Genomic DNA, 25,645 nt, shown 5'->3' with positions numbered 1-25,645 from the left:
ACCAAAATTGTCCCCTCCTCAAATTTCTGCTTCCCAGATAGACACAAGGGAGCCCTACAAAGTGACATCAGGAACCTGGACTGGTTAGTTTTCTTTCCCAGGGAAAATGGCCAAAGGATGTGCCCAGGTGCCCCAAGCACAGGCCTCGGACCTGACTGCAGAGAATCCTTATATCGAAGGATGGACCCCCAACCGAAGTTGTCCCCTCCTCAAAGTTGTGCTGCCCTGATAGACCCAAGGGAGCCCTACAAACTGACATCAGCAACCTGGACTGGTGAATTTTCTTTCCCAGGGAAAATGGCCAAAGGATGTGCCCAGGGGCCCCTGGCCCTGCGCTCGGACCTGAATGCAAAGAATCCTTATATCAAAGGATGGACCCCAGACCGAAGTTGTCCCCTCCTCAAAGTTGTGCTGCCCTGATAAACCCAAGGGAGCCCTACAAACTGACATCAGCAACCTGGACTGGTGAGTTTTTTTTCCCAGGGAAAATGGCCAAAGCATGTGCCCAGGGGCCCCTGGCCCTGGGCTCGGGCCTGAATGCAAAGAATCCTTATATGGAAGTTTGGACCCCAGACCGAAGTTGTCCCCTCCTCAAAGTTGTGCTGCCCTGATAGACCCAAGGGAGCCCTACAAACTGACATCAGCAGCCTGGACTGGTGAGTTTTATTTCCCAGGGAAAATGGCCAAAGGATGTGCCCAGGGGCCCCTGAACCCGGGCTGGGACCAGACTGCGAAGAATCCTTATATCGAAGAATGGATCACAGACCGAAGTTGTCCCCTCCTCAAAGTTGTGCTGCCCTGATAGACCCAAGGGAGCCCTACAAACTGACATCAGCAACCTGGACTGGTGAGTTTTCTTTCCCAGGGAAAATGGCCAAAGGATGTGCCCAGGGGCCCCTGGCCCTGGGCTCGGACCTGACTACAAAGAATACTTATATCGAAGGATGGAATCCAGACCGAAGTTGTCCCCTCCTCAAAGTTGTGCTGCCCTGATAGACCCAAGGGAGCCCTACAAACTGACATCAGCAACCTGGACTGGTGAATTTTCTTTCCCAGGGAAAATGGCCAAAGGATGTGCCCAGGGGCCCCAGGCACTGGGCTCGGGCCTGACTGCAAAAAATCCTTATATCGAAGAATGGACCCCAGACCGAAGTTGTCCCCTCCTCAAAGTTGTGCTGCCCTGATAGACACAAGGGAGCCCTACAAACTGACATCAGCAACCTGGACTGGTGAGTTTTCTTTCCCAGGGAAAATGGCCAAAGGATGTGCCCAGGGGCCCCTGGCTCTGGGCTGGGGCCTGAATGCAAAGAATCCTTATATCGAAGGATGGACCCCAGACCGAAGTTGTCCCCTCCTCAAAGTTGTGCTGCCCTGATAGACCCAAGGGAGCCCTACAAACTGACATCAGCAACCTGGACTGGTGAATTTTCTTTCCCAGGGAAAATGGCCAAAGGATGTGCCCAGGGGCCCCTGGCCCTGGGCTCGGACCTGATTGCAAAGAATTCTTATATCGAAGGATGGAATCCAGACCGAAGTTGTCCCCTCCTCATAGTTGTGCTGCCCTGATAGACCCAAGGGAGCCCTACAAACTGACATCAGCAACCTGGACTGGTGAGTTTTCTTTCCCAGGGAAAATGGCCAAAGGATGTGCCCAGGGGCCCCTGGCACTGGGCTGGGGCCTGAATGCAAATAATCCTTATATCGAAGTATTGATCGCAGACCGAAGTTGTCCCCTCCTCAAAGTTGTGCTGCCCTGATAGACACAAGGGAGCCCTACAAACTGACATCAGCAACCTGGAATGGTGAATTTTCTTTCCCAGGGAAAATGGCCAAAGGATGTGCCCAGGGGCCCTTGGCACTGGGATGGGGCCTGAATGCAAAGAATCCTTATATCGAAGAATGGATCGCAGACTGAAGTTGTCCCCATCTCATACTTGTGCTGCCCTGATAGACCCAAGGGAGCCCTACAAACTGACATCAGCAACCTGGACTGGTGAGTTTTCTTTCCCAGGGAAAATGGCCAAAGGATGTGCCCAGGGGCCCCAAGCACAGGGCTGGGACCTGACTGCAGAGAATCCTTATATTGAATTTGGACCCCAGACCGAAGTTGTCCCCTCCTCAAAGTTGTGCTGCCCTGATAGACCCAAGGGAGCCCTACAAACTGACATCAGCAACCTGGAATGGTGAATTTTTTTTCCCAGGGAAAATGGCCAAAGGATGTGCCCAGGGGCCCCAGGCACTGGGCTCGGACCTGAATGCAAAAAATCCTTATATCGAAGGATGGACCCCAGACCGAAGTTGTCCCCTCCTCAAAGTTGTGCTGCCCTGATAGACCCAAGGGAGCCCTACAAACTGGCATCAGCAACCTGGACTGGTGAGTTTTCTTTCCCAGGGAAAATGGCCAAAGCATGTGCCCAGGGGCCCCTGGCCCTGGGCTCGAGCCTGAATGCAAAGAATCCTTATATCGAAGGATGGACCCCAGACTGAAGTTGTCCCCTCCTCAAAGTTGTGCTGCCCTGATAGACCCAAGAAAGCCCTACAAACTGACATCAGCAACTGGACTGGTGAGTTTTCTTTCCCAGGGAAAATGGCCAAAGCATGTGCCCAGGGGCCCCTGGCACTGGGCTGGGGCCTGACTGCAAAGAATCCCTATATCGAAGGATGGTTCGCAGACCAAAGTTGTACCCTCCTCAAAGTTGTGCAGCCCTGATAGACCCAAGGGAGCCCTACAAACTGACATCAGCAACCTGGACTGGTGAGTTTTCTTTCCCAGGGAAAATGGCCAAAGGATGTGCCCAGGGGCCCCTGGCACTGGGCTGGGGCCTGACTGCAAAGAATCCCTATATCGAAGGATGGTTCGCAGACCAAAGTTGTACCCTCCTCAAATTTCTGCTTCCCAGATAGACCCAAGGGAGCCCTACAAACTGACATCAGCAACCTGGACTGGTGAGTTTTCTTTCCCAGGGAAAATGGCCAAAGTATGTTTCCAGGGGCCCCAAGCACAGGGCTGGGACCTGACTGCAGAGAATCCTTATATTGAAGTTTGGACCCCAGACCGAAGTTGTCCCCTCCGCAAAGTTGTGCTGCCCTGATAGACCCAAGGGAGCCCTACAAACTGACATCAGCAACCTGGACTGGTGAGTTTTCTTTCCCAGGGAAAATGGCCAAAGCATGTGCCCAGCGGCCCCTGGCCCTGGGCTGGAGCCTGAATGCAAAGAATCCCTATATCGAAGGATGGATCACAGACCGAAGTTGTCCCCTCCTCAAAGTTGTGCTGCCCTGATAGATCCAAGGGAGCCCTACAAACTGACATCAGCAACCTGGACTGGTGAGTTTTATTTCCCAGGGAAAATGGTCAAAGCATGTGCCCAGGGGCCCCTTGCCCTGGGCTGGGGCCTGACTGCAAAGAATCCTTATATGGAAGTTTGGACCCCAGACCGAAGTTGTCCCCTCCTCAAAGTTGTGCTGCCCTGATAGACCCAAGGGAGCCCTACAAACTGACATCAGCAACCTGGACTGGTGAGTTTTCTTTCCCAGGGAAAATGGCCAAAGGATGTGCCCAGGGGCTCCTGGCACTGGGTTGGGGCCTGAATGCAAATAATCCTTATATCGAAGGATGGACCCCAGACCGAAGTTGTCCCCATCTCATACTTGTGCTGCCCTGATAGACCCAAGGGAGCCCTACAAACTGACATCAGCAACCTGGACTGGTGAGTTTTCTTTCCCAGGGAAAATGGCCAAAGAATGTGCCCAGGGGCCCCTGGCAATGGGCTGGGGCCTGAATGCAAATAATCCTTATATCGAAGGATGGACCCCAGACCGAAGTTGTCCCCTCCTCAAAGTTGTGCTTCCCTGATAGACCCAAGGGAGCCCCACAAACTGACATCAGCAACCTGGACTGGTGAGTTTTCTTTCCCAGGGAAAATGGCCAAAGCATGTGCCCAGGGGCCCCTGGCACTGGGCTGGGGCCTGACTGCAAAGAATGCCTATATCGAAGGATGGTTCGCAGACCAAAATTGTCCCCTCCTCAAATTTCTGCTTCCCAGATAGACACAAGGGAGCCCTACAAAGTGACATCAGGAACCTGGACTGGTTAGTTTTCTTTCCCAGGGAAAATGGCCAAAGGATGTGCCCAGGTGCCCCAAGCACAGGCCTCGGACCTGACTGCAGAGAATCCTTATATCGAAGAATGGACCCCCAACCGAAGTTGTCCCCTCCTCAAAGTTGTGCTGCCCTGATAGACCCAAGGGAGCCCTACAAACTGACATCAGCAACCTGGACTGGTGAATTTTCTTTCCCAGGGAAAATGGCCAAAGGATGTGCCCAGGGGCCCCTGGCCCTGCGCTCGGACCTGAATGCAAAGAATCCTTATATCAAAGGATGGACCCCAGACCGAAGTTGTCCCCTCCTCAAAGTTGTGCTGCCCTGATAAACCCAAGGGAGCCCTACAAACTGACATCAGCAACCTGGACTGGTGAGTTTTTTTTCCCAGGGAAAATGGCCAAAGCATGTGCCCAGGGGCCCCTGGCCCTGGGCTCGGGCCTGAATGCAAAGAATCCTTATATTGAAGTTTGGACCCCAGACCGAAGTTGTCCCCTCCTCAAAGTTGTGCTGCCCTGATAGACCCAAGGGAGCCCTACAAACTGACATCAGCAGCCTGGACTGGTGAGTTTTATTTCCCAGGGAAAATGGCCAAAGCATGTGCCCAGGGGCCCCTGAACCCGGGCTGGGACCAGACTGCGAAGAATCCTTATATCGAAGAATGGATCACAGACCGAAGTTGTCCCCTCCTCAAAGTTGTGCTGCCCTGATAGACCCAAGGGAGCCCTACAAACTGACATCAGCAACCTGGACTGGTGAGTTTTCTTTCCCAGGGAAAATGGCCAAAGGATGTGCCCAGGGGCCCCTGGCCCTGGGCTCGGACCTCACTACAAAGAATACTTATATCGAAGGATGGAATCCAGACCGAAGTTGTCCCCTCCTCAAAGTTGTGCTGCCCTGATAGACCCAAGGGAGCCCTACAAACTGACATCAGCAACCTGGACTGGTGAATTTTCTTTCCCAGGGAAAATGGCCAAAGGATGTGCCCAGGGGCCCCAGGCACTGGGCTCGGGCCTGACTGCAAAAAATCCTTATATCGAAGAATGGACCCCAGACCGAAGTTGTCCCCTCCTCAAAGTTGTGCTGCCCTGATAGACACAAGGGAGCCCTACAAACTGACATCAGCAACCTGGACTGGTGAATTTTCTTTCCCAGGGAAAATGGCCAAAGGATGTGCCCAGGGGCCCCTGGCTCTGGGCTGGGGCCTGAATGCAAAGAATCCTTATATCGAAGGATGGACCCCAGACCGAAGTTGTCCCCTCCTCAAAGTTGTGCTGCCCTGATAGACCCAAGGGAGCCCTACAAACTGACATCAGCAACCTGGACTGGTGAATTTTCTTTCCCAGGGAAAATGGCCAAAGGATGTGCCCAGGGGCCCCTGGCCCTGGGCTCGGACCTGATTGCAAAGAATTCTTATATCGAAGGATGGAATCCAGACCGAAGTTGTCCCCTCCTCATAGTAGTGCTGCCCTGATAGACCCAAGGGAGCCCTACAAACTGACATCAGCAACCTGGACTGGTGAGTTTTCTTTCCCAGGGAAAATGGCCAAAGGATGTGCCCAGGGGCCCCTGGCACTGGGCTGGGGCCTGAATGCAAATAATCCTTATATCGAAGTATTGATCGCAGACCGAAGTTGTCCCCTCCTCAAAGTTGTGCTGCCCTGATAGACCCAAGGGAGCCCTACAAACTGACATCAGCAACCTGGAATGGTGAATTTTCTTTCCCAGGGAAAATGGCCAAAGGATGTGCCCAGGGGCCCCTGGCCCTGGGCTCGGACCTGACTACAAAGAATACTTATATCGAAGAATGGATCGCAGACTGAAGTTGTCCCCATCTCATACTTGTGCTGCCCTGATAGACCCAAGGGAGCCCTACAAACTGACATCAGCAACCTGGACTGGTGAGTTTTCTTTCCCAGGGAAAATGGCCAAAGGATGTGCCCAGGGGCCCCAAGCACAGGGCTGGGACCTGACTGCAGAGAATCCTTATATTGAATTTGGACCCCAGACCGAAGTTGTCCCCTCCTCAAAGTTGTGCTGCCCTGATAGACCCAAGGGAGCCCTACAAACTGACATCAGCAACCTGGAATGGTGAATTTTTTTTCCCAGGGAAAATGGCCAAAGGATGTGCCCAGGGGCCCCAGGCACTGGGCTCGGACCTGAATGCAAAAAATCCTTATATCGAAGGATGGACCCCAGACCGAAGTTGTCCCCTCCTCAAAGTTGTGCTGCCCTGATAGACCCAAGGGAGCCCTACAAACTGGCATCAGCAACCTGGACTGGTGAGTTTTCTTTCCCAGGGAAAATGGCCAAAGCATGTGCCCAGGGGCCCCTGGCCCTGGGCTCGAGCCTGAATGCAAAGAATCCTTATATCGAAGGATGGACCCCAGACTGAAGTTGTCCCCTCCTCAAAGTTGTGCTGCCCTGATAGACCCAAGAAAGCCCTACAAACTGACATCAGCAACTGGACTGGTGAGTTTTCTTTCCCAGGGAAAATGGCCAAAGCATGTGCCCAGGGGCCCCTGGCACTGGGCTGGGGCCTGACTGCAAAGAATCCCTATATCGAAGGATGGTTCGCAGACCAAAGTTGTACCCTCCTCAAAGTTGTGCAGCCCTGATAGACCCAAGGGAGCCCTACAAACTGACATCAGCAACCTGGACTGGTGAGTTTTCTTTCCCAGGGAAAATGGCCAAAGGATGTGCCCAGGGGCCCCTGGCACTGGGCTGGGGCCTGACTGCAAAGAATCCCTATATCGAAGGATGGTTCGCAGACCAAAGTTGTACCCTCCTCAAATTTCTGCTTCCCAGATAGACCCAAGGGAGCCCTACAAACTGACATCAGCAACCTGGACTGGTGAGTTTTCTTTCCCAGGGAAAATGGCCAAAGTATGTTTCCAGGGGCCCCAAGCACAGGGCTGGGACCTGACTGCAGAGAATCCTTATATTGAAGTTTGGACCCCAGACCGAAGTTGTCCCCTCCGCAAAGTTGTGCTGCCCTGATAGACCCAAGGGAGCCCTACAAACTGACATCAGCAACCTGGACTGGTGAGTTTTCTTTCCCAGGGAAAATGGCCAAAGCATGTGCCCAGCGGCCCCTGGCCCTGGGCTGGAGCCTGAATGCAAAGAATCCCTATATCGAAGGATGGATCACAGACCGAAGTTGTCCCCTCCTCAAAGTTGTGCTGCCCTGATAGATCCAAGGGAGCCCTACAAACTGACATCAGCAACCTGGACTGGTGAGTTTTATTTCCCAGGGAAAATGGTCAAAGCATGTGCCCAGGGGCCCCTTGCCCTGGGCTGGGGCCTGACTGCAAAGAATCCTTATATGGAAGTTTGGACCCCAGACCGAAGTTGTCCCCTCCTCAAAGTTGTGCTGCCCTGATAGACCCAAGGGAGCCCTACAAACTGACATCAGCAACCTGGACTGGTGAGTTTTCTTTCCCAGGGAAAATGGCCAAAGGATGTGCCCAGGGGCTCCTGGCACTGGGTTGGGGCCTGAATGCAAATAATCCTTATATCGAAGGATGGACCCCAGACCGAAGTTGTCCCCATCTCATACTTGTGCTGCCCTGATAGACCCAAGGGAGCCCTACAAACTGACATCAGCAACCTGGACTGGTGAGTTTTCTTTCCCAGGGAAAATGGCCAAAGAATGTGCCCAGGGGCCCCTGGCAATGGGCTGGGGCCTGAATGCAAATAATCCTTATATCGAAGGATGGACCCCAGACCGAAGTTGTCCCCTCCTCAAAGTTGTGCTTCCCTGATAGACCCAAGGGAGCCCCACAAACTGACATCAGCAACCTGGACTGGTGAGTTTTCTTTCCCAGGGAAAATGGCCAAAGCATGTGCCCAGGGGCCCCTGGCACTGGGCTGGGGCCTGACTGCAAAGAATGCCTATATCGAAGGATGGTTCGCAGACCAAAATTGTCCCCTCCTCAAATTTCTGCTTCCCAGATAGACACAAGGGAGCCCTACAAAGTGACATCAGGAACCTGGACTGGTTAGTTTTCTTTCCCAGGGAAAATGGCCAAAGGATGTGCCCAGGTGCCCCAAGCACAGGCCTCGGACCTGACTGCAGAGAATCCTTATATCGAAGAATGGACCCCCAACCGAAGTTGTCCCCTCCTCAAAGTTGTGCTGCCCTGATAGACCCAAGGGAGCCCTACAAACTGACATCAGCAACCTGGACTGGTGAATTTTCTTTCCCAGGGAAAATGGCCAAAGGATGTGCCCAGGGGCCCCTGGCCCTGCGCTCGGACCTGAATGCAAAGAATCCTTATATCAAAGGATGGACCCCAGACCGAAGTTGTCCCCTCCTCAAAGTTGTGCTGCCCTGATAAACCCAAGGGAGCCCTACAAACTGACATCAGCAACCTGGACTGGTGAGTTTTTTTTCCCAGGGAAAATGGCCAAAGCATGTGCCCAGGGGCCCCTGGCCCTGGGCTCGGGCCTGAATGCAAAGAATCCTTATATTGAAGTTTGGACCCCAGACCGAAGTTGTCCCCTCCTCAAAGTTGTGCTGCCCTGATAGACCCAAGGGAGCCCTACAAACTGACATCAGCAGCCTGGACTGGTGAGTTTTATTTCCCAGGGAAAATGGCCAAAGCATGTGCCCAGGGGCCCCTGAACCCGGGCTGGGACCAGACTGCGAAGAATCCTTATATCGAAGAATGGATCACAGACCGAAGTTGTCCCCTCCTCAAAGTTGTGCTGCCCTGATAGACCCAAGGGAGCCCTACAAACTGACATCAGCAACCTGGACTGGTGAGTTTTCTTTCCCAGGGAAAATGGCCAAAGGATGTGCCCAGGGGCCCCTGGCCCTGGGCTCGGACCTCACTACAAAGAATACTTATATCGAAGGATGGAATCCAGACCGAAGTTGTCCCCTCCTCAAAGTTGTGCTGCCCTGATAGACCCAAGGGAGCCCTACAAACTGACATCAGCAACCTGGACTGGTGAATTTTCTTTCCCAGGGAAAATGGCCAAAGGATGTGCCCAGGGGCCCCAGGCACTGGGCTCGGGCCTGACTGCAAAAAATCCTTATATCGAAGAATGGACCCCAGACCGAAGTTGTCCCCTCCTCAAAGTTGTGCTGCCCTGATAGACACAAGGGAGCCCTACAAACTGACATCAGCAACCTGGACTGGTGAATTTTCTTTCCCAGGGAAAATGGCCAAAGGATGTGCCCAGGGGCCCCTGGCTCTGGGCTGGGGCCTGAATGCAAAGAATCCTTATATCGAAGGATGGACCCCAGACCGAAGTTGTCCCCTCCTCAAAGTTGTGCTGCCCTGATAGACCCAAGGGAGCCCTACAAACTGACATCAGCAACCTGGACTGGTGAATTTTCTTTCCCAGGGAAAATGGCCAAAGGATGTGCCCAGGGGCCCCTGGCCCTGGGCTCGGACCTGATTGCAAAGAATTCTTATATCGAAGGATGGAATCCAGACCGAAGTTGTCCCCTCCTCATAGTAGTGCTGCCCTGATAGACCCAAGGGAGCCCTACAAACTGACATCAGCAACCTGGACTGGTGAGTTTTCTTTCCCAGGGAAAATGGCCAAAGGATGTGCCCAGGGGCCCCTGGCACTGGGCTGGGGCCTGAATGCAAATAATCCTTATATCGAAGTATTGATCGCAGACCGAAGTTGTCCCCTCCTCAAAGTTGTGCTGCCCTGATAGACCCAAGGGAGCCCTACAAACTGACATCAGCAACCTGGAATGGTGAATTTTCTTTCCCAGGGAAAATGGCCAAAGGATGTGCCCAGGGGCCCCTGGCCCTGGGCTCGGACCTGACTACAAAGAATACTTATATCGAAGAATGGATCGCAGACTGAAGTTGTCCCCATCTCATACTTGTGCTGCCCTGATAGACCCAAGGGAGCCCTACAAACTGACATCAGCAACCTGGACTGGTGAGTTTTCTTTCCCAGGGAAAATGGCCAAAGGATGTGCCCAGGGGCCCCAAGCACAGGGCTGGGACCTGACTGCAGAGAATCCTTATATTGAATTTGGACCCCAGACCGAAGTTGTCCCCTCCTCAAAGTTGTGCTGCCCTGATAGACCCAAGGGAGCCCTACAAACTGACATCAGCAACCTGGAATGGTGAATTTTTTTTCCCAGGGAAAATGGCCAAAGGATGTGCCCAGGGGCCCCAGGCACTGGGCTCGGACCTGAATGCAAAAAATCCTTATATCGAAGGATGGACCCCAGACCGAAGTTGTCCCCTCCTCAAAGTTGTGCTGCCCTGATAGACCCAAGGGAGCCCTACAAACTGGCATCAGCAACCTGGACTGGTGAGTTTTCTTTCCCAGGGAAAATGGCCAAAGCATGTGCCCAGGGGCCCCTGGCCCTGGGCTCGAGCCTGAATGCAAAGAATCCTTATATCGAAGGATGGACCCCAGACTGAAGTTGTCCCCTCCTCAAAGTTGTGCTGCCCTGATAGACCCAAGAAAGCCCTACAAACTGACATCAGCAACTGGACTGGTGAGTTTTCTTTCCCAGGGAAAATGGCCAAAGCATGTGCCCAGGGGCCCCTGGCACTGGGCTGGGGCCTGACTGCAAAGAATCCCTATATCGAAGGATGGTTCGCAGACCAAAGTTGTACCCTCCTCAAAGTTGTGCAGCCCTGATAGACCCAAGGGAGCCCTACAAACTGACATCAGCAACCTGGACTGGTGAGTTTTCTTTCCCAGGGAAAATGGCCAAAGGATGTGCCCAGGGGCCCCTGGCACTGGGCTGGGGCCTGACTGCAAAGAATCCCTATATCGAAGGATGGTTCGCAGACCAAAGTTGTACCCTCCTCAAATTTCTGCTTCCCAGATAGACCCAAGGGAGCCCTACAAACTGACATCAGCAACCTGGACTGGTGAGTTTTCTTTCCCAGGGAAAATAGCCAAAGTATGTTTCCAGGGGCCCCAAGCACAGGGCTGGGACCTGACTGCAGAGAATCCTTATATTGAAGTTTGGACCCCAGACCGAAGTTGTCCCCTCCGCAAAGTTGTGCTGCCCTGATAGACCCAAGGGAGCCCTACAAACTGACATCAGCAACCTGGAATGGTGAGTTTTCTTTCCCAGGGAAAATGGCCAAAGGATGTGCCCAGGGGCTCCTGGCACTGGGTTGGGGCCTGAATGCAAATAATCCTTATATCGAAGGATGGACCCCAGACCGAAGTTGTCCCCTCCTCAAAGTTGTGCTGCCCTGATAGACCCAAGGGAACCCTGCAAACTGACATCAGCAACCTGGACTGGTGAGTTTTCTTTCCCAGGGAAAATACCAAAGGATGTGCCCAGGGGCCCCTGGCACTGGGCTGGGGCCTGAATGCAAATAATCCTTATATCGAAGAATGGATCGCAGACTGAAGTTGTCTCCATCTCATACTTGTGCTGCCCTGATAGACCCAAGGGAGCCCTACAAACTGACATCAGCAACCTGGACTGGTGAGTTTTCTTTCCCAGGGAAAATGGCCAAAGAATGTGCCCAGGGGCCCCTGGCAATGGGCTGGGGCCTGAATGCAAATAATCCTTATATCGAAGGATGGACCCCAGACCGAAGTTGTCCCCTCCTCAAAGTTGTGCTTCCCTGATAGACCCAAGGGAGCCCCACAAACTGACATCAGCAACCTGGACTGGTGAGTTTTCTTTCCCAGGGAAAATGGCCAAAGCATGTGCCCAGGGGCCCCTGGCACTGGGCTGGGGCCTGACTGCAAAGAATGCCTATATCGAAGGATGGTTCGCAGACCAAAATTGTCCCCTCCTCATATTTCTGCTTCCCAGATAGACACAAGGGAGGCCTACAAAGTGACATCAGGAACCTGGACTGGTTAGTTTTCTTTCCCAGGGAAAATGGCCAAAGGATGTGCCCAGGGGCCCCTGGCCCTGCGCTCGGACCTGAATGCAAAGAATCCTTATATCGAAGGATGGACCCCAGACCGAAGTTGTCCCCTCCTCAAAGTTGTGCTGCCCTGATAAACCCAAGGGAGCCCTACAAACTGACATCAGCAACCTGGACTGGTGAGTTTTTTTTCCCAGGGAAAATGGCCAAAGCATGTGCCCAGGGGCCCCTGGCCCTGGGCTCGGGCCTGAATGCAAAGAATCCTTATATGGAAGTTTGGACCCCAGACCGAAGTTGTCCCCTCCTCAAAGTTGTGCTGCCCTGATAGACCCAAGGGAGCCCTACAAACTGACATCAGCAGCCTGGACTGGTGAGTTTTATTTCCCAGGGAAAATGGCCAAAGGATGTGCCCAGGGGCCCCTGAACCCGGGCTGGGACCAGACTGCGAAGAATCCTTATATCGAAGAATGGATCACAGACCGAAGTTGTCCCCTCCTCAAAGTTGTGCTGCCCTGATAGACCCAAGGGAGCCCTACAAACTGACATCAGCAACCTGGACTGGTGAGTTTTCTTTCCCAGGGAAAATGGCCAAAGGATGTGCCCAGGGGCCCCTGGCCCTGGGCTCGGACCTGACTACAAAGAATACATATATCGAAGGATGGAATCCAGACCGAAGTTGTCCCCTCCTCAAAGTTGTGCTGCCCTGATAGACCCAAGGGAGCCCTACAAACTGACATCAGCAACCTGGACTGGTGAATTTTCTTTCCCAGGGAAAATGGCCAAAGGATGTGCCCAGGGGCCCCAGGCACTGGGCTCGGGCCTGACTGCAAAAAATCCTTATATCGAAGAATGGACCCCAGACCGAAGTTGTCCCCTCCTCAAAGTTGTGCTGCCCTGATAGACACAAGGGAGCCCTACAAACTGACATCAGCAACCTGGACTGGTGAGTTTTCTTTCCCAGGGAAAATGGCCAAAGGATGTGCCCAGGGGCCCCTGGCCCTGGGCTGGGGCCTGAATGCAAAGAATCCTTATATCGAAGGATGGACCCCAGACCGAAGTTGTCCCCTCCTCAAAGTTGTGCTGCCCTGATAGACCCAAGGGAGCCCTACAAACTGACATCAGCAACCTGGACTGGTGAATTTTCTTTCCCAGGGAAAATGGCCAAAGGATGTGCCCAGGGGCCCCTGGCCCTGGGCTCGGACCTGATTGCAAAGAATTCTTATATCGAAGGATGGAATCCAGACCGAAGTTGTCCCCTCCTCATAGTTGTGCTGCCCTGATAGACCCAAGGGAGCCCTACAAACTGACATCAGCAACCTGGACTGGTGAGTTTTTTTTCCCAGGGAAAATGGCCAAAGCATGTGCCCAGGGGCCCCTGGCCCTGGGCTCGGGCCTGAATGCAAAGAATCCTTATATGGAAGTTTGGACCCCAGACCGAAGTTGTCCCCTCCTCAAAGTTGTGCTGCCCTGATAGACCCAAGGGAGCCCTACAAACTGACATCAGCAGCCTGGACTGGTGAGTTTTATTTCCCAGGGAAAATGGCCAAAGGATGTGCCCAGGGGCCCCTGAACCCGGGCTGGGACCAGACTGCGAAGAATCCTTATATCGAAGAATGGATCACAGACCGAAGTTGTCCCCTCCTCAAAGTTGTGCTGCCCTGATAGACCCAAGGGAGCCCTACAAACTGACATCAGCAACCTGGACTGGTGAGTTTTCTTTCCCAGGGAAAATGGCCAAAGGATGTGCCCAGGGGCCCCTGGCCCTGGGCTCGGACCTGACTACAAAGAATACTTATATCGAAGGATGGAATCCAGACCGAAGTTGTCCCCTCCTCAAAGTTGTGCTGCCCTGATAGACCCAAGGGAGCCCTACAAACTGACATCAGCAACCTGGACTGGTGAATTTTCTTTCCCAGGGAAAATGGCCAAAGGATGTGCCCAGGGGCCCCAGGCACTGGGCTCGGGCCTGACTGCAAAAAATCCTTATATCGAAGAATGGACCCCAGACCGAAGTTGTCCCCTCCTCAAAGTTGTGCTGCCCTGATACACACAAGGGAGCCCTACAAACTGACATCAGCAACCTGGACTGGTGAGTTTTCTTTCCCAGGGAAAATGGCCAAAGGATGTGCCCAGGGGCCCCTGGCCCTGGGCTGGGGCCTGAATGCAAAGAATCCTTATATCGAAGGATGGACCCCAGACCGAAGTTGTCCCCTCCTCAAAGTTGTGCTGCCCTGATAGACCCAAGGGAGCCCTACAAACTGACATCAGCAACCTGGACTGGTGAATTTTCTTTCCCAGGGAAAATGGCCAAAGGATGTGCCCAGGGGCCCCTGGCCCTGGGCTCGGACCTGACTGCAAAGAATTCTTATATCGAAGGATGGAATCCAGACCGAAGTTGTCCCCTCCTCATAGTTGTGCTGCCCTGATAGACCCAAGGGAGCCCTACAAACTGACATCAGCAACCTGGACTGGTGAGTTTTCTTTCCCAGGGAAAATGGCCAAAGGATGTGCCCAGGGGCCCCTGGCACTGGGCTGGGGCCTGAATGCAAATAATCCTTATATCGAAGTATTGATCGCAGACCGAAGTTGTCCCCTCCTCAAAGTTGTGCTGCCCTGATAGACCCAAGGGAGCCCTACAAACTGACATCAGCAACCTGGAATGGTGAATTTTCTTTCCCAGGGAAAATGGCCAAAGGATGTGCCCAGGGGCCCTTGGCACTGGGATGGGGCCTGAATGCAAAGAATCCTTATATCGAAGAATGGATCGCAGACTGAAGTTGTCCCCTCCGCAAAGTTGTGCTGCCCTGATAGACACAAGGGAGCCCTACAAACTGACATCAGCAACCTGGACTGGTGAGTTTTCTTTCCCAGGGAAAATGGCCAAAGGATGTGCCCAGGGGCCCCAAGCACAGGGCTGGGACCTGACTGCAGAGAATCCTTATATTGAATTTGGACCCCAGACCGAAGTTGTCCCCTCCTCAAAGTTGTGCTGCCCTGATAGACCCAAGGGAGCCCTACAAACTGACATCAGCAACCTGGAATGGTGAATTTTTTTTCCCAGGGAAAATGGCCAAAGGATGTGCCCAGGGGCCCCAGGCACTGGGCTCGGACCTGAATGCAAAAAATCCTTATATCGAAGGATGGACCCCAGACCGAAGTTGTCCCCTCCTCAAAGTTGTGCTGCCCTGATAGACCCAAGGGAGCCCTACAAACTGGCATCAGCAACCTGGACTGGTGAGTTTTCTTTCCCAGGGAAAATGGCCAAAGCATGTGCCCAGGGGCCCCTGGCCCTGGGCTCGAGCCTGAATGCAAAGAATCCTTATATCGAAGGATGGACCCCAGACTGAAGTTGTCCCCTCCTCAAAGTTGTGCTGCCCTGATAGACCCAAGAAAGCCCTACAAACTGACATCAGCAACTGGACTGGTGAGTTTTCTTTCCCAGGGAAAATGGCCAAAACATGTGCCCAGGGGCCCCTGGCACTGGGCTGGGGCCTGACTGCAAAGAATCCCTATATCGAAGGATGGTTCGCAGACCAAAGTTGTACCCTCCTCAAAGTTGTGCAGCCCTGATAGACCCAAGGGAGCCCTACAAACTGACATCAGCAACCTGGACTGGTGAGTTTTCTTTCCCAGGGAAAATGGCCAAAGGATGTGCCCAGGGGCCCCTGGCACTGGGCTGGGGCCTGACTGCAAAGAATCCCTATATCGAAGGATGGTTCGCAGACCAAAGTTGTACCCTCCTCAAATTTCTGCTTCCCAGATAGACCCAAGGGAGCCCTACAAACTGACATCAGCAACCTGGACTGGTGAGTTTTCTTTCCCAGGGAAAATGGCCAAAGTATGTTTCCAGGGGCCCCAAGCACAGGGCTGGGGCCTGAATGCAAAGAATCCCTATATCGAAGGATGGATCACAGACCGAAGTTGTCCCCTCCTCAAAGTTGTGCTGCCCTGATAGATCCAAGGGAGCCCTACAAACTGACATCAGCAACCTGGACTGGTGAGTTTTATTTCCCAGGGAAAATGGTCAAAGCATGTGCCCAGGGGCCCCTTGCCCTGGGCTGGGGCCTGACTGCAAAGAATCCTTATATGGAAGTTTGGACCCCAGACCGAAGTTGTCCCCTCCTCAAAGTTGTGCTGCCCTGATAGACCCAAGGGAGCCCTACAAACTGACATCAGCAACCTGGACTGGTGAGTTTTCTTTCCCAGGGAAAATGGCCAAAGGATGTGCCCAGGGGCTCCTGGCACTGGGTTGGGGCCTGAATGCAAATAATCCTTATATCGAAGAATGGATCGCAGACTGAAGTTGTCCCCATCTCATACTTGTGCTGCCCTGATAGACCCAAGGGAGCCCTACAAACTGACATCAGCAACCTGGACTGGTGAGTTTTCTTTCCCAGGGAAAATGGCCAAAGAATGTGCCCAGGGGCCCCTGGCAATGGGCTGGGGCCTGAATGCAAATAATCCTTATATCGAAGGATGGACCCCAGACCGAAGTTGTCCCCTCCTCAAAGTTGTGCTTCCCTGATAGACCCAAGGGAGCCCCACAAACTGACATCAGCAACCTGGACTGGTGAGTTTTCTTTCCCAGGGAAAATGGCCAAAGCATGTGCCCAGGGGCCCCTGGCACTGGGCTGGGGCCTGACTGCAAAGAATGCCTATATCGAAGGATGGTTCGCAGACCAAAATTGTCCCCTCCTCAAATTTCTGCTTCCCAGATAGACACAAGGGAGCCCTACAAAGTGACATCAGGAACCTGGACTGGTTAGTTTTCTTTCCCAGGGAAAATGGCCAAAGGATGTGCCCAGGGGCCCCTGGCCCTGCGCTCGGACCTGAATGCAAAGAATCCTTATATCGAAGGATGGACCCCAGACCGAAGTTGTCCCCTCCTCAAAGTTGTGCTGCCCTGATAAACCCAAGGGAGCCCTACAAACTGACATCAGCAACCTGGACTGGTGAGTTTTTTTTCCCAGGGAAAATGGCCAAAGCATGTGCCCAGGGGCCCCTGGCCCTGGGCTCGGGCCTGAATGCAAAGAATCCTTATATGGAAGTTTGGACCCCAGACCGAAGTTGTCCCCTCCTCAAAGTTGTGCTGCCCTGATAGACCCAAGGGAGCCCTACAAACTGACATCAGCAGCCTGGACTGGTGAGTTTTATTTCCCAGGGAAAATGGCCAAAGGATGTGCCCAGGGGCCCCTGAACCCGGGCTGGGACCAGACTGCGAAGAATCCTTATATCGAAGAATGGATCACAGACCGAAGTTGTCCCCTCCTCAAAGTTGTGCTGCCCTGATAGACCCAAGGGAGCCCTACAAACTGACATCAGCAACCTGGACTGGTGAGTTTTCTTTCCCAGGGAAAATGGCCAAAGGATGTGCCCAGGGGCCCCTGGCCCTGGGCTCGGACCTGACTACAAAGAATACTTATATCGAAGGATGGAATCCAGACCGAAGTTGTCCCCTCCTCATAGTTGTGCTGCCCTGATAGACCCAAGGGAGCCCTACAAACTGACATCAGCAACCTGGACTGGTGAATTTTCTTTCCCAGGGAAAATGGCCAAAGGATGTGCCCAGGGGGCCCAGGCACTGGGCTCGGGCCTGACTGCAAAAAATCCTTATATCGAAGAATGGACCCCAGACCGAAGTTGTCCCCTCCTCAAAGTTGTGCTGCCCTGATAGACACAAGGGAGCCCTACAAACTGACATCAGCAACCTGGACTGGTGAATTTTCTTTCCCAGGGAAAATGGCCAAAGGATGTGCCCAGGGGCCCCTGGCCCTGGGCTCGGACCTGATTGCAAAGAATTCTTATATCGAAGGATGGAATCCAGACCGAAGTTGTCCCCTCCTCATAGTTGTGCTGCCCTGATAGACCCAAGGGAGCCCTACAAACTGACATCAGCAACCTGGACTGGTGAGTTTTCTTTCCCAGGGAAAATGGCCAAAGGATGTGCCTAGGGGCCCCTGGCCCTGGGCTCGGACCTGACTGCAAAGAATCCTTATATCGAAGGATGGACCCCAGACCGAAGTTGTCCCCTCCTCAAAGTTGTGCTGCCCTGATAGACCCAAGGGAGCCCTACAAACTGACATCAGCAACCTGGACTGGTGAGTTTTCTTTCCCAGGGAAAATGGCCAAAGGATGTGCCCAGGGGCCCCTGGCACTGGGCTGGGGCCTGAATGCAAAGAATCCTTATATCGAAGGATGGACCCCAGACCGAAGTTGTCCCCTCCGCAAAGTTGTGCTGCCCTGATAGACCCAAGGGAGCCCTACAAACTGACATCAGCAACCTGGACTGGTGAGTTTTTTTTCCCAGGGAAAATGGCCAAAGCATGTGCCCAGGGGCCCCTGGCCCTGGGCTCGAGCCTGAATGCAAAGAATCCTTATATGGAAGTTTGGACCCCAGACCGAAGTTGTCCCCTCCTCAAAGTTGTGCTGCCCTGATAGACCCAAGGGAGCCCTACAAACTGACATCAGCAGCCTGGACTGGTGAGTTTTATTTCCCAGGGAAAATGGCCAAAGGATGTGCCCAGGGGCCCCTGAACCCGGGCTGGGACCAGACTGCGAAGAATCCTTATATCGAAGAATGGATCACAGACCGAAGTTGTCCCCTCCTCAAAGTTGTGCTGCCCTGATAGACCCAAGGGAGCCCTACAAACTGACATCAGCAACCTGGAATGGTGAATTTTTTTTCGCAGGGAAAATGGCCAAAGGATGTGCCCAGGGGCCCCAGGCACTGGGCTCGGACCTGAATGCAAAAAATCCTTATATCGAAGGATGGACCCCAGACCGAAGTTGTCCCCTCCTCAAAGTTGTGCTGCCCTGATAGACCCAAGGGAGCCCTACAAACTGGCATCAGCAACCTGGACTGGTGAGTTTTCTTTCCCAGGGAAAATGGCCAAAGCATGTGCCCAGGGGCCCCTGGCCCTGGGCTCGAGCCTGAATGCAAAGAATCCTTATATCGAAGGATGGACCCCAGACTGAAGTTGTCCCCTCCTCAAAGTTGTGCTGCCCTGATAGACCCAAGAAAGCCCTACAAACTGACATCAGCAACTGGACTGGTGAGTTTTCTTTCCCAGGGAAAATGGCCAAAGCATGTGCCCAGGGGCCCCTGGCACTGGGCTGGGGCCTGACTGCAAAGAATCCCTATATCGAAGGATGGTTCGCAGACCAAAGTTGTACCCTCCTCAAAGTTGTGCAGCCCTGATAGACCCAAGGGAGCCCTACAAACTGACATCAGCAACCTGGACTGGTGAGTTTTCTTTCCCAGGGAAAATGGCCAAAGGATGTGCCCAGGGGCCCCTGGCACTGGGCTGGGGCCTGACTGCAAAGAATCCCTATATCGAAGGATGGTTCGCAGACCAAAGTTGTACCCTCCTCAAATTTCTGCTTCCCAGATAGACCCAAGGGAGCCCTACAAACTGACATCAGCAACCTGGACTGGTGAGTTTTCTTTCCCAGGGAAAATGGCCAAAGTATGTTTCCAGGGGCCCCAAGCACAGGGCTGGGACCTGACTGCAGAGAATCCTTATATTGAAGTTTGGACCCCAGACCGAAGTTGTCCCCTCCGCAAAGTTGTGCTGCCCTGATAGACCCAAGGGAGCCCTACAAACTGACATCAGCAACCTGGACTGGTGAGTTTTCTTTCCCAGGGAAAATGGCCAAAGGATGTGCCCAGCGGCCCCTGGCCCTGGGCTGGAGCCTGAATGCAAAGAATCCCTATATCGAAGGATGGATCACAGACCGAAGTTGTCCCCTCCTCAAAGTTGTGCTGCCCTGATAGATCCAAGGGAGCCCTACAAACTGACATCAGCAACCTGGACTGGTGAGTTTTATTTCCCAGGGAAAATGGTCAAAGCATGTGCCCAGGGGCCCCTTGCCCTGGGCTGGGGCCTGACTGCAAAGAATCCTTATATGGAAGTTTGGACCCCAGACCGAAGTTGTCCCCTCCTCAAAGTTGTGCTGCCCTGATAGACCCAAGGGAGCCCTACAAACTGACATCAGCAACCTGGACTGGTGAGTTTTCTTTCCCAGGGAAAATGGCCAAAGGATGTGCCCAGGGGCTCCTGGCACTGGGTTGGGGCCTGAATGCAAATAATCCTTATATCGAAGGATGGACCCCAGACCGAAGTTGTCCCCTCCTCAAAGTTGTGCTGCCCTGATAGACCCAAGGGAGCCCTACAAACTGACATCAGCAACCTGGACTGGTGAGTTTTCTTTCCCAGGGAAAATGGCCAAAGCATGTGCCCAGGGGCCCCAAGCACAGGGCTGGGACCTGACTGCAGAGAATCCTTATATTGAAGTTTGGACCCCAGACCGAAGTTGTCCCCTCCTCAAAGTTGTGCTGCCCTGATAGACCCAAGGGAGCCCTACAAACTGACATCAGCAACCTGGACTGGTGAGTTTTCTTTCCCAGGGAAAATGGCCAAAGGATGTGCCCAGGGGCCCCTGGCACTGGGCTGGGGCCTGAATGCAAATAATCCTTATATCGAAGGATGGACCCCAGACCGAAGTTGTCCCCTCCTCAAAGTTGTGCTTCCCTGATAGACCCAAGGGAGCCCTACAAACTGACATCAGCAACCTGGACTGGTGAGTTTTCTTTCCCAGGGAAAATGGCCAAAGCATGTGCCCAGGGGCCCCTGGCACTGGGCTGGGGCCTGACTGCAAAGAATGCCTATATCGAAGGATGGTTCGCAGACCAAAATTGTCCCCTCCTCAAATTTCTGCTTCCCAGATAGACACAAGGGAGCCCTACAAAGTGACATCAGGAACCTGGACTGGTTAGTTTTCTTTCCCAGGGAAAATGGCCAAAGTATTTGCCCAGGGGCCCCAAGCACAGGCCTCGGACCTGACTGCAGAGAATCCTTATATCGAAGGATGGACCCCCAACCGAAGTTGTCCCCTCCTCAAAGTTGTGCTGCCCTGATAGACCCAAGGGAGCCCTACAAACTGACATCAGCAACCTGGACTGGTGAATTTTCTTTCCCAGGGAAAATGGCCAAAGGATGTGCCCAGGGGCCCCTGGCCCTGCGCTCGGACCTGAATGCAAAGAATCCTTATATCGAAGGATGGACCCCAGACCGAAGTTGTCCCCTCCTCAAAGTTGTGCTGCCCTGATAAACCCAAGGGAGCCCTACAAACTGACATCAGCAACCTGGACTGGTGAGTTTTTTTTCCCAGGGAAAATGGCCAAAGCATGTGCCCAGGGGCCCCTGGCCCTGGGCTCGGGCCTGAATGCAAAGAATCCTTATATGGAAGTTTGGACCCCAGACCGAAGTTGTCCCCTCCTCAAAGTTGTGCTGCCCTGATAGACCCAAGGGAGCCCTACAAACTGACATCAGCAGCCTGGACTGGTGAGTTTTATTTCCCAGGGAAAATGGCCAAAGGATGTGCCCAGGGGCCCCTGAACCCGGGCTGGGACCAGACTGCGAAGAATCCTTATATCGAAGAATGGATCACAGACCGAAGTTGTCCCCTCCTCAAAGTTGTGCTGCCCTGATAGACCCAAGGGAGCCCTACAAACTGACATCAGCAACCTGGACTGGTGAGTTTTCTTTCCCAGGGAAAATGGCCAAAGGATGTGCCCAGGGGCCCCTGGCCCTGGGCTCGGACCTGACTACAAAGAATACTTATATCGAAGGATGGAATCCAGACCGAAGTTGTCCCCTCCTCATAGTTGTGCTGCCCTGATAGACCCAAGGGAGCCCTACAAACTGACATCAGCAACCTGGACTGGTGAATTTTCTTTCCCAGGGAAAATGGCCAAAGGATGTGCCCAGGGGCCCCAGGCACTGGGCTCGGGCCTGACTGCAAAAAATCCTTATATCGAAGAATGGACCCCAGACCGAAGTTGTCCCCTCCTCAAAGTTGTGCTGCCCTGATAGACACAAGGGAGCCCTACAAACTGACATCAGCAACCTGGACTGGTGAGTTTTCTTTCCCAGGGAAAATGGCCAAAGGATGTGCCCAGGGGCCCCTGGCCCTGGGCTGGGGCCTGAATGCAAAGAATCCTTATATCGAAGGATGGACCCCAGACCGAAGTTGTCCCCTCCTCAAAGTTGTGCTGCCCTGATAGACCCAAGGGAGCCCTACAAACTGACATCAGCAACCTGGACTGGTGAATTTTCTTTCCCAGGGAAAATGGCCAAAGGATGTGCCCAGGGGCCCCTGGCCCTGGGCTCGGACCTGATTGCAAAGAATTCTTATATCGAAGGATGGAATCCAGACCGAAGTTGTCCCCTCCTCATAGTTGTGCTGCCCTGATAGACCCAAGGGAGCCCTACAAACTGACATCAGCAACCTGGACTGGTGAGTTTTCTTTCCCAGGGAAAATGGCCAAAGGATGTGCCCAGGGGCCCCTGGCACTGGGCTGGGGCCTGAATGCAAATAATCCTTATATCGAAGTATTGATCGCAGACCGAAGTTGTCCCCTCCTCAAAGTTGTGCTGCCCTGAAGACCCAAGGGAGCCCTACAAACTGACATCAGCAACCTGGACTGGTGAATTTTCTTTCCCAGGGAAAATGGCCAAAGGATGTACCTAGGGGCCCCTGGCCCTGGGCTCGGACCTGACTGCAAAGAATCCTTATATCGAAGGATGGACCCCAGACCGAAGTTGTCCCCTCCTCAAAGTTGTGCTGCCCTGATAGACCCAAGGGAGCCCTACAAACTGACATCAGCAACCTGGACTGGTGAGTTTTCTTTCCCAGGGAAAATGGCCAAAGGATTTGCCCAGGGGCCCCTGGCACTGGGCTGGGGCCTGAATGCAAAGAATCCTTATATCGAAGGATGGACCCCAGACCGAAGTTGTCCCCTCCTCAAAGTTGTGCTGCCCTGATAGACCCAAGGGAGCCCTACAAACTGACATCAGCAACCTGGACTGGTGAGTTTTCTTTCCCAGGGAAAATGGCCAAAGGATGTGCCCAGGGGCCCCTGGCCCTGGGCTCGGACCTGACTACAAAGAATACTTATATCGAAGGATGGAATCCAGACCGAAGTTGTCCCCTCCTCATAGTTGTGCTGCCCTGATAGACCCAAGGGAGCCCTACAAACTGACATCAGCAACCTGGACTGGTGAATTTTCTTTCCCAGGGAAAATGGCCAAAGGATGTGCCCAGGGGCCCCAGGCACTGGGCTCGGGCCTGACTGCAAAAAATCCTTATATCGAAGAATGGACCCCAGACCGAAGTTGTCCCCTCCTCAAAGTTGTGCTGCCCTGATAGACACAAGGGAGCCCTACAAACTGACATCAGCAACCTGGACTGGTGAGTTTTCTTTCCCAGGGAAAATGGCCAAAGGATGTGCCCAGGGGCCCCTGGCCCTGGGCTGGGGCCTGAATGCAAAGAATCCTTATATCGAAGGATGGACCCCAGACCGAAGTTGTCCCCTCCTCAAAGTTGTGCTGCCCTGATAGACCCAAGGGAGCCCTACAAACTGACATCAGCAACCTGGACTGGTGAATTTTCTTTCCCAGGGAAAATGGCCAAAGGATGTGCCCAGGGGCCCCTGGCCCTGGGCTCGGACCTGATTGCAAAGAATTCTTATATCGAAGGATGGAATCCAGACCGAAGTTGTCCCCTCCTCATAGTTGTGCTGCCCTGATAGACCCAAGGGAGCCCTACAAACTGACATCAGCAACCTGGACTGGTGAGTTTTCTTTCCCAGGGAAAATGGCCAAAGGATGTGCCCAGGGGCCCCTGGCACTGGGCTGGGGCCTGAATGCAAATAATCCTTATATCGAAGTATTGATCGCAGACCGAAGTTGTCCCCTCCTCAAAGTTGTGCTGCCCTGAAGACCCAAGGGAGCCCTACAAACTGACATCAGCAACCTGGACTGGTGAATTTTCTTTCCCAGGGAAAATGGCCAAAGGATGTACCTAGGGGCCCCTGGCCCTGGGCTCGGACCTGACTGCAAAGAATCCTTATATCGAAGGATGGACCCCAGACCGAAGTTGTCCCCTCCTCAAAGTTGTGCTGCCCTGATAGACCCAAGGGAGCCCTACAAACTGACATCAGCAACCTGGACTGGTGAGTTTTCTTTCCCAGGGAAAATGGCCAAAGGATTTGCCCAGGGGCCCCTGGCACTGGGCTGGGGCCTGAATGCAAAGAATCCTTATATCGAAGGATGGACCCCAGACCGAAGTTGTCCCCTCCTCAAAGTTGTGCTGCCCTGATAGACCCAAGGGAGCCCTACAAACTGACATCAGCAACCTGGACTGGTGAGTTTTCTTTCCCAGGGAAAATGGCCAAAGGATTTGCCCAGGGGCCCCTGGCACTGGGCTGGGGCCTGAATGCAAAGAATCCTTATATCGAAGGATGGACCCCAGACCGAAGTTGTCCCCTCCGCAAAGTTGTGCTGCCCTGATAGACCCAAGGGAGCCCTACAAACTGACATCAGCAACCTGGACTGGTGAATTTTCTTTCCCAGGGAAAATGGCCAAAGCATGTGCCCTGGGGCCCCTGGCCCTGGGCTCGGACCTGACTGCAAAGAATCCTTATATCGAAGGACGGAATCCGGACCGAAATTGTCCCCTCCTCAAAGTTGTGCTGCCCTGATAGACCCAAGGGAGCCCTACAAACTGACATCAGCAACCTGGACTGGTGAATTTTCTTTCCCAGGGTAAATGGCCAAAGAATGTGCCTAGGGGCCCCTGGCCCTGGGCTCGGACCTGACTGCAAAGAATCCTTATATCGAAGGATGGACCCCAGACCGAAGTTGTCCCCTCCGCAAAGTTGTGCTGCCCTGATAGACCCAAGGGAGCCCTACAAACTGACATCAGCAACCTGGACTGGTGAGTTTTCTTTCCCAGGGAAAATGGCCAAAGGATTTGCCCAGGGGCCCCTGGCACTGGGCTGGGGCCTGAATGCAAAGAATCCTTATATCGAAGGATGGACCCCAGACCGAAGTTGTCCCCTCCGCAAAGTTGTGCTGCCCTGATAGACCCAAGGGAGCCCTACAAACTGACATCAGCAACCTGGACTGGTGAGTTTTCTTTCCCAGGGAAAATGGCCAAAGCATGTGCCCAGGGGCCCCTGGCCCTGGGCTCGGGCCTGAATGCAAAGAATCCTTATATGGAAGTTTGGACCCCAGACCGAAGTTGTCCCCTCCTCAAAGTTGTGCTGCCCTGATAGACCCAAGGGAGCCCTACAAACTGACATCAGCAGCCTGGACTGGTGAGTTTTATTTCCCAGGGAAAATGGCCAAAGGATGTGCCCAGGGGCCCCTGAACCCGGGCTGGGACCAGACTGCAAAGAATCCTTATATCGAAGAATGGATCACAGACCGAAGTTGTCCCCTCCTCAAAGTTGTGCTGCCCTGATAGACCCAAGGGAGCCCTACAAACTGACATCAGCAACCTGGACTGGTGAGTTTTCTTTCCCAGGGAAAATGGCCAAAGGATGTGCCCAGGGGCCCCTGGCCCTGGGCTCGGACCTGACTACAAAGAATACTTATATCGAAGGATGGAATCCAGACCGAAGTTGTCCCCTCCTCAAAGTTGTGCTGCCCTGATAGACCCAAGGGAGCCCTACAAACTGACATCAGCAACCTGGACTGGTGAATTTTCTTTCCCAGGGAAAATGGCCAAACGATGTGCCCAGGGCCCCCAGGCACTGGGCTCGGGCCTGACTGCAAAAAATCCTTATATCGAAGAATGGACCCCAGACCGAAGTTGTCCCCTCCTCAAAGTTGTGCTGCCCTGATAGACACAAGGGAGCCCTACAAACT

The sequence above is a fragment of the Lonchura striata genome, chromosome 14, assembly GCF_050655825.1.
Source record: "Lonchura striata isolate lonStrDom1 chromosome 14, ASM5065582v1, whole genome shotgun sequence".
Taxonomy (NCBI): domain Eukaryota; kingdom Metazoa; phylum Chordata; class Aves; order Passeriformes; family Estrildidae; genus Lonchura; species Lonchura striata.
Note: the sequence above shows the minus strand (reverse complement) of the source record.